Genomic DNA, 21,387 nt, shown 5'->3' with positions numbered 1-21,387 from the left:
GATAGCTCAAAAAAAGCAATACAAAAACCTTTTTGTTTTGACATGAAACAATATGCCTACATATGGCTGACAAATGTGACTAAGACTTAATTCAGATAATAATGACCTCCAGTTCTGCAAGGTTTCTGTACTCGTTACTGTGGAACCAAAAGATGCATTTATTCACCCAGGGTACAAACTTTTCTCAGGCCTAAGAAGTATTATCTCTTATCTGAAGAAAAAATTAAATTATCCCTAAAAGCTGCATTGTGCATCTAATAACAAACCTGTGCCATGGCGCAGTACAGCCACTAGAATTGTGATAAGAAATACATTACTGGAAGCTGGTGGACACAGTTCAAAGCAATTCTTCCTACCTTTCAAAACTTGCTTGAGAAGTTTTGTTTACTGAAACATTTCAAATAGCCAGAAGAATTGCAGACTATCTGGATGGGTATTTTATTTTTCCTTTCTCAAGTAGATTTTAATTCCGTTTCGTTGACCAGGCTATCAATGAACAGCATAACAATGTCCATATCTGATGAGGTAGCATTCTGCACAGGTCAGACAGAGATGCTGAACAGATTGCTCCAATCAGACCTGATTGGCTCCCGCTGCTGTGGGTGGCTAACCACTTCTGGTGTAATTAATTCCTCCACAGCCACAAACAACGCCTGTCCTTTGATGGTTACTGTAATACAAGCTGAGAATTTCAAACAGATGAACTCTAGTAAGGGGGGAAGTAAGTATACAAGCATATACAGTACATGTGTACACAGCAATGTGTATTCCTTTGGGAAAGAGCTTCTCCACTCGTCAATATTTGGAGCAATACAGAAGAATAAAGATGTAATTCTTCTTCTTGACATTCTGGTAAATAGAAGATCAATACCACTCTCATGTCTGTAGAGTATTGACAGTATGAAGCTACAGTAGCACCTGCTAAACTTAGTTTAGCCTAGCTTAGCTTAGCATAAAGACTGGAAACATGGGGTAACAGTTACCCAGGCTCTGTCCAAAGACAACAATATCCGCCTACCAGCAAATCTAAAGCTCAATGACTGAATAACACTTAAGATTACCTTTTTTTAATCCATACAAAAACTGAAGTATAAACATATTACGGTGTGGTTTTCCAGGGGTTATCTGCCGGACTATTCCCATGATTTCCAGATAGTTGGGGTTTTTACCTTCAAACAGAGCTAGGCTAGCTGTTTCCAGTCTCTTTGCTAACTGACTAACTGGCTGCTGGCTGGCGGGATAAATATACAGACATAAAGTGGTAGCAATGTTGTCATTTATTTCTTAACAAGAAAGCGATTAAGCGAACTTCCCAAGATGATAAACTATCCTTATAATAATTAAGAACCTAGGAGCTAAAATGTCTAGAGTTTGCAAACACTGAAAATGTAGTCTTGCTGTTGAGAGTCCCGGAAACAGCTTTTTCACCACCTTGTCACCCAGACACAAACTACACACATGCACACTCATAGACATCCTTTCCAAAACACTCCTGTCCGTACACATGCCATCTCTCCGTCCCCACAATGAAATGAACTGGTCCAGCCCCTATGTTTTGAGCTGAAATTGCAGGAGAGTGGCTAGTAAAGGTATTTTTTTGGCACTGGTGTCTGATCCTATCATCTGCCAAGCTCTGAAAATCAGTAAAACTTCTCTTTGATGAATAAATCAATAAGGCTCCCCCCTAGACTGTCTGGTCATTTTTGATATACAGTATTTGAATGCCTTGCTCACTGTACATAGTATATCCCTGCTGACCACTGCAGACTTTCTCAGACTATGCACCAATCGAATTTTAGACTATTTTATATACAATGGGCTACATCTTATGTATGCTTGTATGTACCAGTCTTTGCCTTCAAGCAAACTGGAAGTAGACTGGTTTTTGCTCAGAATTCAGGATACAGTTTGCACAAGGCTTGGTGCTTCATACAGCAATATCTTCACCAGATGTTTGGGAAAGCTAGGGCATAACACAAAAATATACAGTTCTCACGAGAGCCATTTTTCAGAAAAAAAATTTTCACACATTATCAGGTTTTTTAGATCCTGATTTGCTAACAACAGTGGAGCCAGTACAGTAGATCTCACCTTGAAGAGCGGTTTTATCGGTAGCTACAGGCATTCCATCAGTACAGCAACTTAACCAACTCACACTGGAAAGAATATCAGCATTAGTACACACAACAGTACTAACTGTACAACAACTGGTGGACTGTGGAAACATTATAGAGCACAATGTTTAACACAATAACACCATTACTCTGCAGGAACACATAACATTGGACATGTGTCCATTAGACCACTGCTATGCTGCAAGCCAAGGCTTTCATGCCTACACCTTCCTCTCGAGCGTTCCCATTATTTCTCCCTTATTTGATCCATCTTTTTTTTCTCAATTTTTTCTTATATTATAATCTTTTATATTTCCATTTTTAGAGATTCATTAATTTGTTACGTTGTCCTAAATGTGAAAATCATGGGTGGCTATTCTGCACTGCGTTTAGAAAACACCTAGGACAGAATTGTTGTACTAAAGTCCATATTATTTCCATTGACAAATTCTGACTCTAACTTCTCCTTCATTCTATTATATGTTTGAGGGTGTCATCACAACAACACAAAGACTTCACTTGGCAATATGGGTGGAAGTACATGGAGTAACAGGATTACAGTGCAAAGGTGGAGTTATAACATCCTCTGTGAATGTTAGTTGAAATGTAACACATCATAAGTCTATGGCCAACATTTGCATTCAGTGTCTCTTGACTGTATTCTTGCAGTATATAAATGTGCTGAATGCTTTTTTTCTCATAAAACATTTACAAAGCTGATTTTTTGGACACTGGAGCCAGTTTTCTTTAAATCAGTGTTAATAGCCAGGAGTCTTTTTCTTCCCAGCCTTTTCTTGGCACAATGCTAAGTGTCTTGGCTCTTTACCATCACCCATAGATCAGGGAATAATGCGAAACCAGTGGCATTGTGTATTGCTTTGCCGCGTCATTGTGCTTGAGTTAAAAAAAAAAAAAAAAAGGGAACCCATTCTATAAACATTGCTTTGTCTTGTACGGATAAGCTGCTCTACAATTTGTTCCAATTGAAGACATAAATATTTAAAATTGAGTATTGAGTATTTGTTTGGAAATAATTTCAGCTGCGGATTAATACACATTCAGAGCTCTAGTGAGTATTTCCATCAACAGGACGGTGTATGTAGGATGGAGTCAAAATAAACTACAGTGTGTGTGTGTGTGTGTTCATGGTAATCAAGAAAAATGTCACCCAGTGCAACACTGTGGCTCACTGATGTGTTTCTAATAGTTTTTGAACAACAGTGGAGCACTATGGCACAGGGGAATAAGATGTACCAGGCTTTGGATACACTGGTAATACTTGTTAGTAAGGTACATTCATTGTTGGTTTTGCTCTTTTCATAGGATTCGATGACAATAAAAACACACAATACACATAATAATCAGCCTTATTCATATTCTTTAGAGTCTTTGCATTTAAAACACAGATCTTCCCATCACTCGCAGAATATGTGGGGGTGTCTTGCTAAAGCCCCCTAGTTTATGTCAAAAGGAGGGACAATTTTTCAAGACAAAGTAGCGCCTCTCAGAGAAAAACCCTGTGTTGTGTAATTATGCACATCTATGCATCACAATAGCCTCAGAGCATTCTTATGTATTCATATTCTGTGTGATTTATTACGCAGAGGGGTCCCCGCTGTTTTACTGTCTTAATGTCAGTGTTGTTCTCACTGAATATACTGATATGTCAAAGCTGTATATAGAGTGTGTATATATATAAAGTGTATATACAGTAGGTACTCATTTTGAAAGACAGTCTTATATACAGCACATTCACAAAGTATTCAGACCACTTCACTTTTGTAACATGTTGTTATGTTGCAGTCTTATGCTAAAATCGTTTAAATGCATTTTTTCCATCATCAATCTACACTAAAATCCCCATAATGACAGAGCAAAAACTGAATTTAAGAAATTTTTCCAAATTTATTTAGAGGAAAAACTGAAATATTATATTGACATGAGTATTCAGACCCTTTGCTGTGACACTTGAAATTTAGCTCAGGTGCCTCCCATTTCTGTCGATCATCTTTGAGATGTTTCTACACCTTGATTGGAGTCCACCTGTGGTAAATTCAATTGTGTGGACATGATTTGGAAAGGCACACACCTGTCTATATAAGGTCTCACAGATGGCAATGCATATCAGAGCAAAAACCAAACCATGAGGTTGAAGGAACTGCCTGCAGAGCTCAGAGACAGGATTGTGTCGAGGTGCAGATCTGAGGAAGGTTACAAAAAAATTCTGCTGCATTGGAGGTTCCCAAGAGAACAGTGGCCTCTGTAATTCATCAGTGGAAGACGTTTGGGTCTGAGGGTCACACTGGCTGGGCTCCAGAGATCCTCTGCGAAGATGGGAGAAACTTCACGAAGGACAACCATCACTGCAGCACTCCACCGATCTGGGCTTTATGGCAGAGTGACCAGATGGAAGCCTCTCCTCAGTGAAAGACACATGAAAGCCCGCTGGATGGATTGTCTTCATCTTGTCTTTGAGGTGCAATCTAAGGGGTCATGTGAACATCCAACCAGTGATGCCTGCACTTTAAACTCAAGAGGGGAGCATAACTATTTTCATTCACCACACTACCTCCACATTTTGACTCCAAACATTCTCTTCCATACCGATGGGCTGGATCACTTACTGTGTGCAGGGGGAAACATTCGGGAAAGCCCTCGATCTTGCTGTGTCACAGCATCAGATATTGAATTTTTGGTGGTTACTGGTAAGAGTGATGATGCACCCAGGAGGAGGGGTTTCTGTGTGGCCTAGTTACCCTGGGCTGCTGCCAGTAAATCCTCCATACTGACAGTGTGAACTGAAAACAGCAGTAACGTGTGTGTGTGTGTGTGTGTGTGTGTGTGTGTGTGTGTGTGTGTGTGTGTGTGTGTGTGTGTGTGTGTGTGTGTGTGTGTGTGTGTGTTGGACCCCATGTAGGCCTGGAGACAAAACCAAACTCAAGGTGTGACCTTAAAGCACACAGGGTGATTCCATGACTACATGAGAGATTTCCTATTATTTTTTATTGTGCAGCGTGACATTTTCTCGTCCTTTCTTCTTGGATTTGAGTCTCTCCTGCTGTCTCTAGCGCTGCCACCCTTGGCTTTAATAACTCAGATTGTGGTTTCATACTGCTTCTTCTTCCACCTTGCTCTTCTCAATTTTCGAAAACTCTGACATTGCCCTACATAAGACACTGAGGCGTCTTCAGTGAATACCTTTGATGAGAAACATTTTTCGCCTTGTGTGTCTGATATGAAGAGGGTAGTTTTTGTGTAAGGCAAATCAATTTAACAGCCAAACCATTAAAACCGGAAACTAGTTTTAGTGTTGTGGCTGATTGATGTATATGCATTCTGGGTATGTTTTGTAGTAATTCCGAACTGACAACCAGCCAGAAACTGATTTGGCAAGAAGGCAGTTGTCTGTACAGAGGTACTCTGCTCTACAAGGACAAAAAGCTAGTTTACATGTTAGGCTAAAATTGAGTTTAAGACCAGAATTTGTTTGTCATGAAGTTTGTTTTTCCACATAAATGAGTATGTAACTTTTATTAAACACCTGACAATTGTATGATAATGCTTGATGCTAAAACATGGTGTAGAAAAGTAGAGCAGTCGTGTCAGCAAACTGACTCCATATTGTCGGTTACACTAGGGTGATCAGACTTCCCGGTTTCAGTCTGAGAGTTAAAAACTGACCGAAAAGAAAGACCAGACCAATCTGTAGAGCAGAAACATCTCACACTGAGCTTGTTTGGCCAACAGAGGTGGCTGGCTGCTCGCTTCAGCAGCTTCTCATCACTCCTCTTCTACTACTAACCACTTGTTTGCCTAGATTTAGAGAAGACTGCTGAGTAAAAGTCGCCCAGACTCTAGCAAGTGTCAAGTGAATCCACAACATCACCACAAACGTCTTTTCAAGCCAGGAAGTAACCAAGGGTTAGAATCAGGGGTGGGGTTACGGGACGTAGGAGTCGCACTACCAGGTGATGGGAAGCTGATCTGTAGGCATGCAGTCTACGTGGATGTAGGCTACCATGTGATCTACAAACATAGTGCATCGTTTTTAATTTAACATATATAATATTTGTGTAGCAGGCATTGGGGGCTAATGTGGGCCACCTCTGTAACTGGTTTTACAAATTGTAGATGGGGAATATGACTTGGCCTGAGAAAACAAATTCAGTCAGAAGATTTTTTTTTTTTTTGCTTTAATCCCTTTAGGGAGACTGGATAGGAAGAAGGGTGAAGGAGATAGAGGAGGAAAGGTAAAGAAATGTGTACAGAGTCTAAACAACAAAATACAAAAGGCAAGGCAAGCAGTGGGAATCTGTTAACCAAAGTATTTTATCTATTTGTGTACTATTCCTTATTAAAGACCTTTTCTTTATTGAGTGTGAGGTGTAAGGTTAAATATGCAGAGCTAAATTTATATGTTCTCATAGAGGCCCTAGGTCGGGGGGACCTAGGAGGATGCCTCCCAGTCTGAAAAGGGAGTTAATGCTTTGTGATTGAAACCATATGTTAGTGACATTTCTTATATAAGAGTCGGCGGCCAAGGCTGATTTTCAGAGTGGTTCATTGGCTTTACCCCCTCTCACAAGCAGACCTGCGGATGCTTGTTTTGATGCTGTACTCACTGTGTAATAAACCTTTATATGCAATCAAGACGTTGTCAGCAGACTCTCCTTCATCCTTTTGATATCATCATCACCATCTAATAAACTACAAGTGTTCCATAGTTTACCATAGCTTCACTCACCATGGTTGGCTACTTTATGATTTTCTGACATGGTTTGCAAAGTTGCTTAGTTTTTCAGTCAGCCTCCACCATAGTTTATTACAGTACAACAGTTACCACGGTCAAAATACGTGAAACTGGAGCCGTTCCCCTTTTTTACTTCATAGATAAAAACATTTGATAGTGTTAGATCTAGCTGTTTTTATTAATCATGTGAATATAAAGAGCATACCAAAGATATATGCAGTTTGCACACAGAGTTTATTGTATGTACGTAGAGAGGCATTGGCTTATGAAAACAGGCCATTCCGTAGGCGATGTTTTAAGGAGGAAAGTTGATGGACACCATGCCACAAACATAAAAGCGATATCTGATTACTCATGTAAGAACTTTTTCTGTTGTGCAAAGAGATAGATATGGAAAGAAGATCATATACAACACTATTTTGCACTACACCCATACTGGGTCATGTCAGATGGATAAGAGAAAAACAAAACATTCAGAACGAGCTACACGTGAGGGAGTGCAGGGTTTCTTCCTGTTTAGGGCACTGCCTCTCATGACTGGTGGAAGCCTGTGGAAGAAAGGAGGGACCAACTTATCCGCCAGCCAAGGGAGCGCTAAGCCTAAGCCATGGCGCCTCCCCAACGTTCTTGACCAATCAGATAGATGCACATTCCCTTTGAAAAGCCTGTGTAGCGCTAAGTCAGACACCTCTTTTCTAGGAAGTTGACTACAGCTAACTGCTTGCAGACTGTGGTTTTCTGAATAGAAAAAGGTCCATGTACATGTTCAATTTGATTTTCTGGTTTGTAATAAATTGTTAAACTGAGAAATAACTAATCTCCTGGACTCTCTTCCCAAATCAACAAATGCGCCGACAAAACATGTGACCCCGACGGGATCTTGGTGAAAGAGGAGGATTTGACAGAGTCCGCAACTGAAGATTTTCAGCGGGACAGAGCCTGAGTTTTTGGACCCCTTACCACTCAAGAGAGCACTCAAAGAAAAAGGTAAGCAGAAGCCTGTTGTTAAAGACCGAAGTTCTGTGTATTGCACATTACTAAATTTCAGTGGGTGGAGAGGAGGTAAGGATGCACAAGGCGTAGAAATTCAAAAGTATAAAAGTAGTAATTAAAGTTGTGTAAGCAAACATAAAACCAGAGATTCAAATAATTTCCGGAATTAAAACACAAGAATAAGAGACAAGATAAGAGAATAAGAGACAAGAAAAGAGAAACTGCAACTCGCGGCCATAAGCCAAGCGAAATATGGAATGAAAAGATCGCAAGATTCTTGACTCGTGGCTTAAAATCACGATAATCTGTGCGAATAGGAATTGGAGCATAGAGAGGGCCTCGTAAATCCTGAGCAGAGTTAATGATAAAAGAAACGGTACGGTTATCACAGAATTGTAGAGTCTGTGGTCCTAACACAATTCTACAAGGTTTGTTCTGGGTAATTCGAAAGTGAATCATTAAATGCTCAAGCTGCAGGACTGAGCTTACTACTGCTGCAAGTCAGGCATGATATGCGCACATCCCATGAAAGGTCCTCACAGATGAGAGGTAGTCAGTAACACCATACAGACGTGTAGAGGCCTTCACTGATGATCTGATTGTGTAATCTGTGACGCCCGGGGAGTGAGTTTCAAAATAAAAGTAGAGTGAGAAGTAGACATAAAGAGAACCCGAGAAATTCCTTAGAATGCTGTAGTTTGTAGGGCAAGGATTAAACGGTGTATTGTCATCTGCAGTGTTGGGTTGATATGTATTTTGCAGTGTTGTTTTAAAAAATAAAAAAAAATGCATGCTACAATTGTGGGATAGTAGAGGGTAAGGTATTAACAATGTCTGGGTCAGTTGCTCGGATGAACTCCGTACAAACTGACTGGCCGTTAAGGGGAGTTTTTTTTATTTTTTTTTCGCAAAGCAGTGTAGAATATAGTGACGGTGTCTGTGTCAGTTGCTCAGGTGAACTCCATACGAACTGACTGGCCATCGGGGAAATAGCGAGTAAAAATAAACCCATATTGTTAAAAACTATACCGCAATAACTGGAATAAGTGGTGAGATGGTGATGGTCTTAGTGATATGAGTGCTTGGGATGAGTGTATACCCCTGAGATCTGAGCCATTGCCTCCGGTGACATATGATAGACGTAATCAGTGTGTTAAAGAGTGATAGAGGGGAACCATCTCTGCCGCCCCCAGCTGGTTTAATGATAGAATAGAGGCTAAGCTCAGTTGATGATTGTCAGAGGACGTTATTTGTTTTGTGAGCTTTGGGTTTTTTTTTTTCTTATAGGATATTTTATCCTTTTCATAGTACTAGAAGTCCTGCACAATAAACGAAATTGAGAAAGAAAAGTTGAGAGCACTAAAATGGAAAATATAACAAATATAGGGCAGTGAAAGGACTGGGTAATGAGAGAAATGGAAGGAAAGGCACCGGAGAAAGAGAAAAGTCAGGCTAGAAAAGGAGCAATGGGAAAAGTGGGAAAAACAAGGCTTCCTCACCAGTGACCCGGAAGGGGCGCTGCCTACACCCCAAGCAATTACGTACATTATAACCGTGGTGGCTGCTGCTCATAGAGAGGCCTATGCAGATTGGGAAAAAGCAGGAAAACATAACTGGGGCCCGACACACAGACGAATGAAGAAAATGAGGGACTGTGAGGAGGTCACAGCGGCCATTTGTGGGTTAATAACAGCAGCCGGAAAAAGACAACACAGGTCAAAAAAGGACCGGAAGGAAGGAGGGCTGGCAGGACCAGGACTGCCTGCCACCCCCACAGCGCCCCCAGCGGCATCAAGTGTAAAAGCAGGCCTCACCAAGCCACACAGTAGTCCTTTCAACAATTGGCACCTATATGGGACAAACATACACATAAAGAGACTGCTACAGGGGCACAGAGACAGCCCTGGATTATTCAACCATGTCGTCAAGGAACATCTGACACTTCTGTCCCTCCCACACGAGGTTATTGTCCTTCAATATGTCAGTGACATCCTCCTGGCAGCTCCCACGGCTGAAGCCTGCCTCTCGGCTACACATTCCCTACTGAATCTGCTGGCAACCAAAGGCTACAAAGTCAATAGGGAAAAGTCCAGTGGTGCTTCTACAGCACATGTCCAAACCAACGCGCCAAAATTGAAAAATACTAAGTAGAGGGTTAGCAAAAAATAGAACTCCTGAACTTACTGTGAATGATGAGTCTCGATCAGTATATATTTGAAAATGAACACGGTTTCAGAGACTCCCACTCAAGGATGGGTGCTGGGAAAGGTCGGCCCCCCACCTCTGATTAGATGGTGTAAACATTCTTTTTTTTTTTTTTTTTTATAAATTTAATGACATAAAGGAGTCCTCAAGGGTTGGCTCCATGTCAGCACTGGCCTTGCAAGGTTCAGGATAATTTAAAACCATAGATGACATGTTGAGTCACTTTCAAGCCATGAAATGCAGATTTTTATAACTTTGGTAAGAAAAGTCAATATCTACACCAGCATCGATGTGCTTCATCACAGTAGAGTCATATCATTTAGTTTACAGCTCAAAGAACATGTTTAAGTGCGCAGGACCATTTTAATTCCAATATAATACAGGCAGTCTAACAGACAGCCACATAAGAAAAAACAGAAATCAATTTAATCTTAATTAACTATAAATACTCCAAGAATTTAAATAACGTACTATCAAAGTGTATCAAATGACAAGAGAGAAAGAACACAGTTTGTTTATAGATACTATATTATCCCCTTGTCTTCCCTGGAGATTATTCAAAAGAATGCATGGGTAATATAATGGAGTTGCTTTTTTTTTGAGTAAAATATTCAGCCTAAAAAGGCATTTTTAGGCTTTCTGTCAGGCCAACATGAAAACTCTACTTTCTGTAGTTATTGCCCACTGTAGAGCAATACTAACCCTTTTTTTGTTGAACAATGCTGACTTCTGCTGGCCATCAGGAGGAAATGCACGAGCAGGGTGCTTGTATCACCCTTGTGTACAACTTTCTCACAAAAAAATTGCAACACAGATCTTCTAGCACCCTGTAATGAGTGAAGCCTGAAGTGAGGGACCATTGCTGCTTACAGGGCGACGTTCACTGTATACATATGCAGGGGTGCATTCTATATTTACTCTGTATTTATCCTGTCTGAAAGGATACATCATCACTGAAGGTCTGCATATCATGTGAGAATTTCAGCATCACCTTTGCTCATTTGTGCAGCTCGCAAAAATAATTCTAAACACAAAGATGAAATTGCACAGGAGCCCATGATTGAAGGACAGAATTGGATATTCAGAGCACACAATTCAGGAGAAGGTTTATATTTAATACAGTTGATGTCAGCAGCAGTTCTGTTAATATGAATAGAAAGAGGAACAACTAAACAGCATTCACAGACACAGAGCAAGGTTGTCTGGAATGAAGCAATGGGAGGCCCATTTAGCTCCTCATTTCCTTTGTTCAAGCAGGACATAAAAAAGCTATTCTTACAGTCCCACCCATATATCTGTTTTCTGTCTCCGCTAAGGCTTAGAGCAATTGAAGACCCAGATTAGAACTTCTGTCTGGTCTATATATTCAATTGTCTAAACTTGGTAATTAGCAAATCCAGGAGGGAAGTGATTATTGGTAACCAATTCATCCCTGCCAGGTTTCCATTATTAACTGTCGGCCCCAGAAGCAGTGACAACAGATACAACTGACATTCAGAAAAAGCAACACGAAGACACACTTTTTCTGGAAAGATACTGAAAAGAATCGGTTGTGCCCCTTAATGGAACTATCGCTTCCATTCTTCTCAGTCCTTTCAGAGACAGATTGAGGTGTAATCGAGCTAAGGGAGGCGTTTTTATTTTCTGGCCAATATCAGTCTCTTACCCCTTAGAATGGCCTATCAGGTGTCTGTTTTTTCCACAGACCATTCATCAAGCTGCTTCTCTACTCCTCCTTCTCCCCTCGCCTTTTTGGTTTACGATCGGCTATCTTGAGAAAATATAAATAAATAAGTCAAAGCCTTGGCAACTATAAATCATAAAGTTGCAGGTGGGGGGGTGACGACAGAATGCTTCTCTTTGAATTTTAGTTGAAGTTACATAGTGTGAGGCTTATTCACAGTGGTTTGACTGAGTGTGAATAAGTAGGTGAGATGTGGGAGTAGAGTTAATATTTTTTTTATGTTTTGCGACTGAATCACACAAACCCCCACAATAACCAGAGTGTACCCAACTCTACTTCAATTCTACTTAAATTCTAATTGAAGTGCCTGGAAATTAATTGGTTTTGCTTCCCCTTCTAGTAACCATCATATGTTGACACTTTTAAAATTCATTTTCATGGATTTAAATTATTTTACTTCGAACATTTAATATGCTGTATGCTTCACTGATATTATTACTTATCTTTTAGTAACCAGCACTTATTTTCCAGCTACCTGACAATATTTTAGCTCTCTTCACTGCCCAAGAAAAAAAAAATGAGTTAGCGTTATCTTTCCTTACAATTCTGCGTAGGACATACAGTCTCCGTAGACTTAAAAAAGGTTCAAGTTAAAATGTTCATTCTTTTCCAGATTCAGGGAACAGAATTCAGACAAAGGTAACAATGTTCTTGTGAAAAATTCATCTGTCAATCCTCTATACAGCTTAGAGTGCTGGGGGCCTGGAGCCCATCTGAGTATGTAGGGAAAGAGAGGCAGGGTACACCTGCTGGTCTTCAGTCGATCCTTGGGCTATAACATGTTTTGGCATTTCTATTTACATACAGTAATCCATGCCAGCTGCTCATATGCAAGGGGGTACTCCAGGGATTTAGTATTGCACTTCCGTAAAGTTGAGGTACTTGGGACAGATAGATTATAAAGCGGATGGTCAAAACCTGATGCAGCAGAGAGCAAGAGTTTCCGACTATTAGTCCCTAGTATGGGCAGAGCTCGAAAAACACTGGATTCAGTACTTCCCATGATGCAACTCAATAGCATTTTTCATTAAGTGCAAATTTTCACATTCGCATATCAGCAAGGGTCCCCATGTGCAGCCCAAAATGATATGTATACCATACTCACTAACAAACGTGTGAATCTGGCCATGTATGCAGACACCCAGGGTACAGTACTATAAACAAATCCATGTGCACAATCACTATCTGTGTTCACATCTACTTTATTTTTGGTGTAAATCCAATTCTTTACAGTATGAGTGCATAGCCTGTGGGTGGGGATATGCGCTGAGATTGCACTATCTGTGCCTGTGTGAACACATCCGTATATATCCAGATAAGAAATGTAGTATCCTTAGCCTCAGTTAACAAAGAGAGGAAGGAATGCACAGGACAAGGAATATAAGTCTCACTCCTTTTACTTGTGGGAATGCATGACATTTATAGAACAGGTCCACACCAGGGCTGATGAGTGGCTGTAACAACACCAGATATATAAAGACAGTACAGGGTAACTACTTCAAGCAGTATAGAAATGTTAGAAGATTTAAAAAACAATAAATACACATAAGTAACATAGGCTGTGGTACTAGTAACTACACAATAGTATTATTTCTTGCTTGCTTTACAGTATAGACAGAACATGTGCTTCCATGAATGCAGCCACCCAGTTTCGAATACACATAACCATATGCATGTACATGGCCATGCCAACTTTTGCCTATACTGTATATTTGTCCCTATTTAGTGAATGCCCCATGTCTTCCAAGCTCCATGCACCCAGTTTGTAACACAGGCCTTCTGGTATAATTCGTAGTCTCCAAACCCTGATGATATCACTGGGTTTTTTTTATATCTGACTCAACAAAGCTCCTCCAGAGGCACACAATACATACAACATACAACTGTTGTAATGTTGTATGTTGGCATGCAGTAGTAGTACTCCATACTCCTTGTGACAGCTGCGACTGATGTGTAAAATCAAAGCAATGCACTATTTGGTTTCCATCATGATAATCGAGGTACTTGACAACTCTCAAGACTTGAATAATCTCCTGAACTAAATTCAAATAGGTCAGCTACACAAGTCCCCAGTGGCCCTTTCATTTGCTATAAAGTTGTGTCTTAACGAGGACCTTGAGATCAAGATGTCGGAAATTTAATTTTCACATTGTGACAAACAGTGTGTGACTCATCTTATCTTTCATCTATAAAGCTGAGCCACCAAGGTGACTCTGCTCGTCTTTCCTAGTCAACAACCTTGCGGACTAAAAAAGAGAAAATGGCCTTTTTTCTGCCAATCAACAGCCAGAGTTCTGCATTTTCTTGCATACTTACTGACGTGATTTGTTACGTGAACAGTTCTGCCCTGTAAGTGCAAAAGGGATGAAAAGTTATGGCAGAAATAACCCTTATAATACTTTTGTATAGTGGATGTTCACAGACTAGAACGTAAACTGTTCCATTCCTATTCAATAGGAATAAATTTTGCAACAGAGAAGAGTTAAATTCATAATTAGGATCTATGCTCAAATCTTTTCTTACTTTCCTCTTTATTACAAATGTTTTTTGTATCTACTCTGTATCCTTATTGTAGGCAGTACCAGAAGCTTTGAAAAATACTATGAATGTTCAACAATTTTGCAGCTGCATGATCGATGCAGCTGGAGCCCAGAGCACCACCCAAGAGCTGCCACCTTTTGACCAAGTTCCTCACAGGGTGAATGCACATGTAGCAAACAGAGGCCTATTTAAGAGGATAAGAAAACATGACAGGATGAAGAAAGTACTGTAGCAACCCCCTGAATGTGCCATAAACTATCCATGAATAATCACTATTCTTTGCCCTTCTTCAGATGGATTAATTATGGGTTGTGGGAGACAGGGCACAGCTTGCCACCACTACTGAACCCAGCTCAGCAGTCAGCCATTTAATCATTACAGTATCACTTCTTCACCAAAGTAGTCCCACTGAGTCTTTCCCCGAGTTAAATGTGCAGCAGCTTTGCGCTAGAGGAGAAGGTCACTAGAAGAGCTCAGCAATACACAAGATGCATCCTATCCTCATAAACCACGACAACTGAAACGTGGAGTGAAGACTGCTTTCAAAAAAACGATCATCTTCACAAGCAGAGTGGTGTTTACACACACGCCCCAGGCAGTTTTCATCATTCTAAGAGCTTAGAAGACTAAATGACAGACAACCATATCAGATTCATGAACAATTAACTATTTAGAGGAAAAGAAAACATGATAACATGTATAAATGTGTTATGCATGCTGACATGTTTTTCTTTATATCATATATATATATCAAGCTGCTGAACTTCAGTGGCCTCCCCAGTCACCAGACCTGAATCCAGTAGAACACCTTTGGGATGTGGTAGAACAGGAGTTGGACACCATGAATGTGCAGCTGACAGATCTGCAGAAATGATGTGTTGCAATCATGTCAACACGGACCAGAATCTCAAATGAATGTTTCCAACATCTTGCGGAATCAATACCACGAAGAATTGAAGCTGTTTTGACAGCAAAGGGAGGCCCTACCCAGTATTAGTACGGTGTTCCCAATAAAGTGCTCGGTGAGTGTATAAGATATTATGCAAATTACACATGCTAGTGATTTAAACTTGTTTTTAAGAGCTGACAGTACATACACGCGCCCATGCACAGAGATACAGTATATACAGAGATATAGAGGTACACAAAGACAAGTAAACACATATGTACTACAATCTGTCTAACACACATTGCATAATTTGTGTGCTTGCACTACTTATGTCCTCACACAGTCATGTTTTGCCACTGCTGCTTAATGCTGCCACTATGACGAAAATGCATGCTTCATCAACTTTGTCACAAAGTCTATGCATTCTATTGTACAGCAAGACAGGCAGAGCGGCTCCAGAATACCAATGAACGCCAGCGTTGTGTCCCTGTCAGCCCCGAAAACATCGCAGAGCAGTACGCTGGCAAAACAATCTTCAGCTAAACTTACATCACCTTTCAGCGCACAGAATAATCTTTTTCCAAGTAAATAATTTGCTGAGTACCCTGTCATATCAAGTTTAGCGATGAGCATACTAAGGGATTGTGGTCTGTTCATCGAGATTAAAGCACAACCAAAGCTTCACATCCTTTTAAGCCAGATTAGAAGAAAAGCAAATGCTCAGGAAATTGCATCACCTGTCAGGCTGTGCTGCTACAGATTATTACCGCCATTAAATCCTATTGCACCGTGAACTGGCTCGCTTTTTGAGGAATTTCCTTGTTTGAGCACATGGAAGGGGAGCGATTATCTTGTCTGGAATAGACATGCGTGAGTTTTTGTTTTGTCAGTTTTTAACGTTCAGTCACTTCACTCCAAGGTGATAATTATTTTGTAGAGACACTGTATAATTAGATAGTATCCCAAATAGGCTACTTCTCAATACAACAAGAGCAAAGTGTCGGACAGAAAAAAACAACTGACTTTGGCTATTGCTGTTTTTAGAGACCTGAAACACCCAGTTGACCTAAAAGAGCTCAAACAATCAAAAGCCAACCCATCAAATGCTGTGTCATCTTATGTCGCACAAACCACGAAGACCCAACCAACCTACAGTATTTGCTAATGTCAATATCCTGAATCGAGACACAATAAGGAAAACCACTGAAGAACATTACACTCGATTGTGGTAAAAAAAAATAAAAAAATTTGGCTTTTGCAAAGACCAATCCCCTTAGGGGAGCCTGAGGGCGTTTGACCTAGGACACCAAAATGGCCAGAAACAGCCCTGCTTCAGTCTTATCTAAACCTGATTGACACAATTTCTGTCAAAACTTCTTACTCCTTCCCTCATATTCATAGCTAGTTCAAATCACACACAAATCACAAACACACGCACATCATACATACACTGCAGGAGTAAGAGTGATTTACTTTTCCCAGTGATGTCCACCGCTATGAGTGTTGATGAAGAAGAAGTCATACCAAAAAGATACTCTTCATAACTCCAGATCTTGTCTCATCATGTTTATACATTTTCTTCATTATCAAAAGCAATCCAGCTAATCGTTGCGTGTGTATCTGTGGTTACAGAGCAAGCAGCAGCTAACATAACATGACTTTTCATGGTGCAGTTTCACCAAAATGTAAAGAATCACAAGCTAAAAAAACAAGGCTGAGGCAGGTCTTACAACTCAAGGACCACATGGCACCACATGGCATTTCATTTCCTGTTTTTATCATCAAGAGCATGATGGGAACCGTAGCACCAAAACATGTTTATCCCAAATAGAAATACCAAAAATGAAATTATTAGGAGCAAAAAATTTTCTTGGATATTTGCTTTCAATATTTATCAATATGTATATATATTTACCTCCCTTCGGCTCAGAATGTCCAATTAACATTGTTTTTTTTTTATCACTGTAACACTGACACTCTCCTCTAACCATTCATTTACAAATGTTTGATGTGTGTTGACAACCTGTGAAAGTACAGGCAAAAAAATAAAATGTATTAAATCTTATTTTAACCAGACAAGGCACATTGAGTTTGGAAACCTATTTTGAAAGGAAGAATTGGCCAAGACGGCAGCACAAAAGTTGTAGACACAGAGGTAAAAATACTAATACTACAGTCTAATAATACAACATAAAACAATACTAATAACAGATCATAATTCTAACAATGGAGTCATTTACAATAGAAATTAAAAATAGTTTTGAATTCTGCTAGATATAGCAGATTCATACATTTCAAATTCAAAACTGTCCTGGAAGATGTATGGTACCAATTAATCATTCGGACCTCTACATGCATCGAACATTTTGAGTATTGCCAGCTTTCCAGTAATGGATGTTGCACACCTTTCAGGCCACAAGAGGTTTGAATTTCCTCCTCAAATACTAAGCAGCAGGCTACATAAAGCTGCTAACTTTTGAAATCAGGAAGTGTTTTTACTTAACTTACTGTGTCAGTTGGTTTGATGCCATACTTTTACAGTAAATAAAAAACTCTGCCATGATGTATTATGAAAGTAGCAGAAATAATAAAATAAAATAATAAAAAACTGGAGCTGATAAAAGCATTTAAGTTGTGTAACTTAACCAAACTGCAGCAGGGCACCTCTCCAACATCTGGAAACAGGTGTAATACACTAACAGGCCAATAAACACTGAGATTATTGTGGTACATGAATGAATTTGACAAGCCCCGAAACTCCCAAGCCCGCATATGGGCTGCAGTTCGGCATGTTGACGGCAGCGAGCGCCCTCAGCTACGGTAAGCCCCAAGGGAAAAACTTGATTCAGTCAGTCACCACCTGCACCACTTAAACCTAACTTTGTCATACAGTACTCAAGTGAGTTTGTAACAATATTTAAGGTTGCTTCTACTTATAAGTCGGGCAGTTAGTTTGGTATCATATAAAAGCCAAATAGGCAGAAGAAGTCCAAAGGTTTTGTCAGTGTCAGACATAAAGTGCAGGCATATGGCTATTTTGTGGAGGTGTAGTACATACAAGTGTAAACTTGATTCTCATTGAACCTGCAAGGCATCAGTAGAAAAAAAATAGTGTGTTCATTTTTGTCCAGCACAAATACCAAAAGTCTGTAAATACAGGGAGTGAAATTTGCACCCAAAAAACAGTGTTCAAGGCTGAGGGACAAAATAACAGAATCCAGTCCAACTGGTTGTGTCCAGCTCTTGGTCACTTCCTCTGGTTACCCACAGGGGCCTGCGGCTCTCTGTCCAAGCCATCCTCTTAAGCAGCTTTCCTGCAGCGTGTGTGTGTCTGCAGGTGCACGTGCACGAGCGTGTTTCTGTGTACGCTCTTGAAGCGACTCATTATGCGCTGCACCTATTATTGCAGCTCTGTCACCACACTGGAGCAGTGAATGGAGGAACACACAACCGTTCATTAATGTTTTGACACCTCTTCCCCTCCCCTCTACTGTGTTACTGCGATGAGCTTTGGCTTCCTCCTCAGGCATATCGGTACAACACTTTATACATACAAATGCACAGAGCATACACATAACACACTTAAGCTATAACTCCTCTCTCTGCAGACTTCTTTGGCAGCCTCGGGCGACAGCAAAGGCAACGAGGAATACATTCATTTCAGAGTCCAGCCTGTTTTATTCAGTGAATATCCAGTCAGGGACTGCAACATGCTCTAAATGTATTCTACATTTGTGTGCCTCGAAGCAGTGTAAGGCCAGTTCTCTTTACAGGATATAAAAGTGAAACAACGGTGACAGTAGGTGAAGGGTTCGATTAAACTCTTTGAGGCTGCCAGATGAGGACTGGTGAAGAGGGTGAACAACCAAAACAATTAGTCCTGGTTCTATATTATGCAAATTCGCATATATAAATTACATTTAAACCTGTTTTCTAAACCTGTCAATATGTCAGCTGTGGTTTTTCGGGTTGCTGATTGAAACATAAAAAAAAATCTTATGACTTAGCACTTAGGGCAGTTCAGTAGATTTCAAACCTACTGTCAATTGACTAGGTTTTCAAATATTAATCTCAAAGTGCAGCACCAATCAACACCCTGCTTTTCTGCCAGATGAACAAGGACAAAGAATAAAACAGCTCAGGACCGACCTGCAGAGCCCCTAAAAAGACCTTGTCCTTGGTGCTGAAAGGTGTCTCTGACTGAAAGCATCTGCACAACCAGGTGCAGTTTTAGCAATTGTGGTGGCCAAACCCCCCCACACACACACACACACACACGTTCACTTTATATTCTGTTTAAAGAGCAGACTTTCAGGAGACAGTGGCTACAGCTGACAAATCAAATCTGTTGTTTTCAAGCCGAGAGAGGAGCTGTGTCTCTCACACAGCCCCCAGAGAGAGGAGAGGATCACGTCAGTTTCAACTACAGGCTATCTGCTCAACCTTAACCTGCAGTCTTCACTTCCAGTCCTGTTTGTGGGAAGTCAGGAGTGGCCTTAAACCATCATGAATCATAATCATCAATGTAATGACAAATAATAAATAAATACCTTGTTGCCGATGTAGTTATTTAAGCATTATTTAATTTATTTAAGCAAAATTTTGTTTTTCTGCAAAACTAAAATCTGTATTCATATTTACAGAAGCTTGTGGCAACAGTGTGACAGTCATCTTCCATCTTCCATCTTCTTCCACTGATCTTCCTACTGTAGAGTAAACATGCAAGAACAAAAATGTTTATATACATTATGCTGAAATGAATATTTTCTGCATCTCAGTTGAAGTAGTTTATTCCCAGAAGTATTTTGCGGTCAGAGTCTAGTAATTTCAGTTACTAATAAATACACTTGGACATCCTTAATCAGCACAAAACATTAAATTTAGATAGGGATGGGTGGTCACCACTGGTGGAAAACAGATGCTTGCTGGCAATGAAATGAAACATATTTGTAACATGATTGCTTAGAAATACCATTGAAATTTACAGTAAAAATCAGCATAAGGGAGAATAAACACTATACTGAATGGGTGCAAGACTATTGCTTTTCCTCTAAGTGTGAAAGTAGACAATGGGCCCAGTTTTTATACTGGTACAAAGCCAGCAGTAGTGCAAAACAATTTCATCAGATGGTGGCGTTTTTTTTTTTTTCTGCCTACACTTGTTTAATAGTAATTTCTCACCTCTGAGCTGGTGCCAGTTTGGATGGAATAGCGCAATTTTGGTACTTCTGTTAGCATGAAATTCCATTTCACTTCTTAAGGCTTCTCCAGGCTTCCAGTAAGTAAATGTGCTCAGATGTTGTTCAGAGGTGTTCACATTGCTTTTTTTTTTTTCCATACAACTTTTGTAATGTTTACTTTTTTTTACATTTCAAACCCACCTCCTGACAGGAGCTGGATTAACCGCTCAGCTTGCTCGTCACACAGGTCACTATGACACCTTGTTGAGATTTGGGAGGCATGCACGTTGGCTCACACTAACCCCTTGTAAGTGTATGCTAGCAAAGATGTTGACATGTATTGGTGCAAAAGCATAATTCCAACTTAGTTGCTGCCTTATTGGAATGTATGTCTATTGCACACAAAGAAAGGAATCTCAGTGCTTCCAGCAGCGAAATAAAAGCTATTGTCTGCCATTGACACAACACTTTGCAATGCCTTTTGACCATTTCTTGTGTTCTGTTGCTTTGTGATGGGTCATTGAAGCTCGCCCCAACTCCCCCTGCTGATCCTGTATTCTTCCTACAAGTTTATTCAGAGTATTTAAGATTGCAAAATTGCAAAAATTAATTGATCAAAACTACACGCATATGTGCCAGGAGCATGTACTTGCTATTGCACTTGTGTTTGCGTCGATTTTATGGAAAATAATGCCCCGTGTGTTCTTTCAAATTGAGTTTTAGATAGATAGATAGATAGATAGATAGATAGATAGATAGATAGATAGATAGATAGATAGATAGAAAGAAACATTGCAACAATTTCTACACTGGCCTTGTAAGGAACTAAGGCAAACTAAAATTAAAATGTCAAAGCATGCCTTTTAGGCCACAAACTTTCTGAATTAAACCTTTATAAATGTCTTTTACTGCCAGGAGACAGTCATTTGAAAGTGAAAGTGGCCTGGTGGCCCCTTACTGGTCATTTTACC

General features: G+C 40.1%; 1 protein-coding gene and 1 long non-coding RNA gene across 3 annotated transcripts in view; one reads left to right on the top strand and one right to left on the bottom strand.

Moving 5' to 3' along the window:
• Window positions 1-21,387, bottom strand: part of LOC120801336 (inactive dipeptidyl peptidase 10-like) — a 201,847-nt gene that overhangs the window by 163,841 nt on the left and 16,619 nt on the right. The gene's annotated exons all lie outside the window — the stretch shown is intronic.
• Window positions 6,696-20,811, top strand: LOC120801338. Of its 2 annotated transcripts, none has more exons than XR_005709087.1 (3): window positions 6,696-7,851; window positions 19,596-19,761; window positions 19,880-20,811. It is a non-coding gene; the product is annotated as an uncharacterized LOC120801338 (long non-coding RNA). The 2 variants fall into 2 exon arrangements; XR_005709088.1 differs by lacking the exon at window positions 6,696-7,851 and adding an exon at window positions 15,209-15,369.

Source organism: Xiphias gladius, chromosome 16 (genome assembly GCF_016859285.1).
Source record: "Xiphias gladius isolate SHS-SW01 ecotype Sanya breed wild chromosome 16, ASM1685928v1, whole genome shotgun sequence".
NCBI lineage: Eukaryota > Metazoa > Chordata > Actinopteri > Istiophoriformes > Xiphiidae > Xiphias > Xiphias gladius.
The sequence above is the reverse complement of the archived record's forward strand: the minus strand, read 5'-3'. Positions and strand labels throughout refer to the sequence as shown.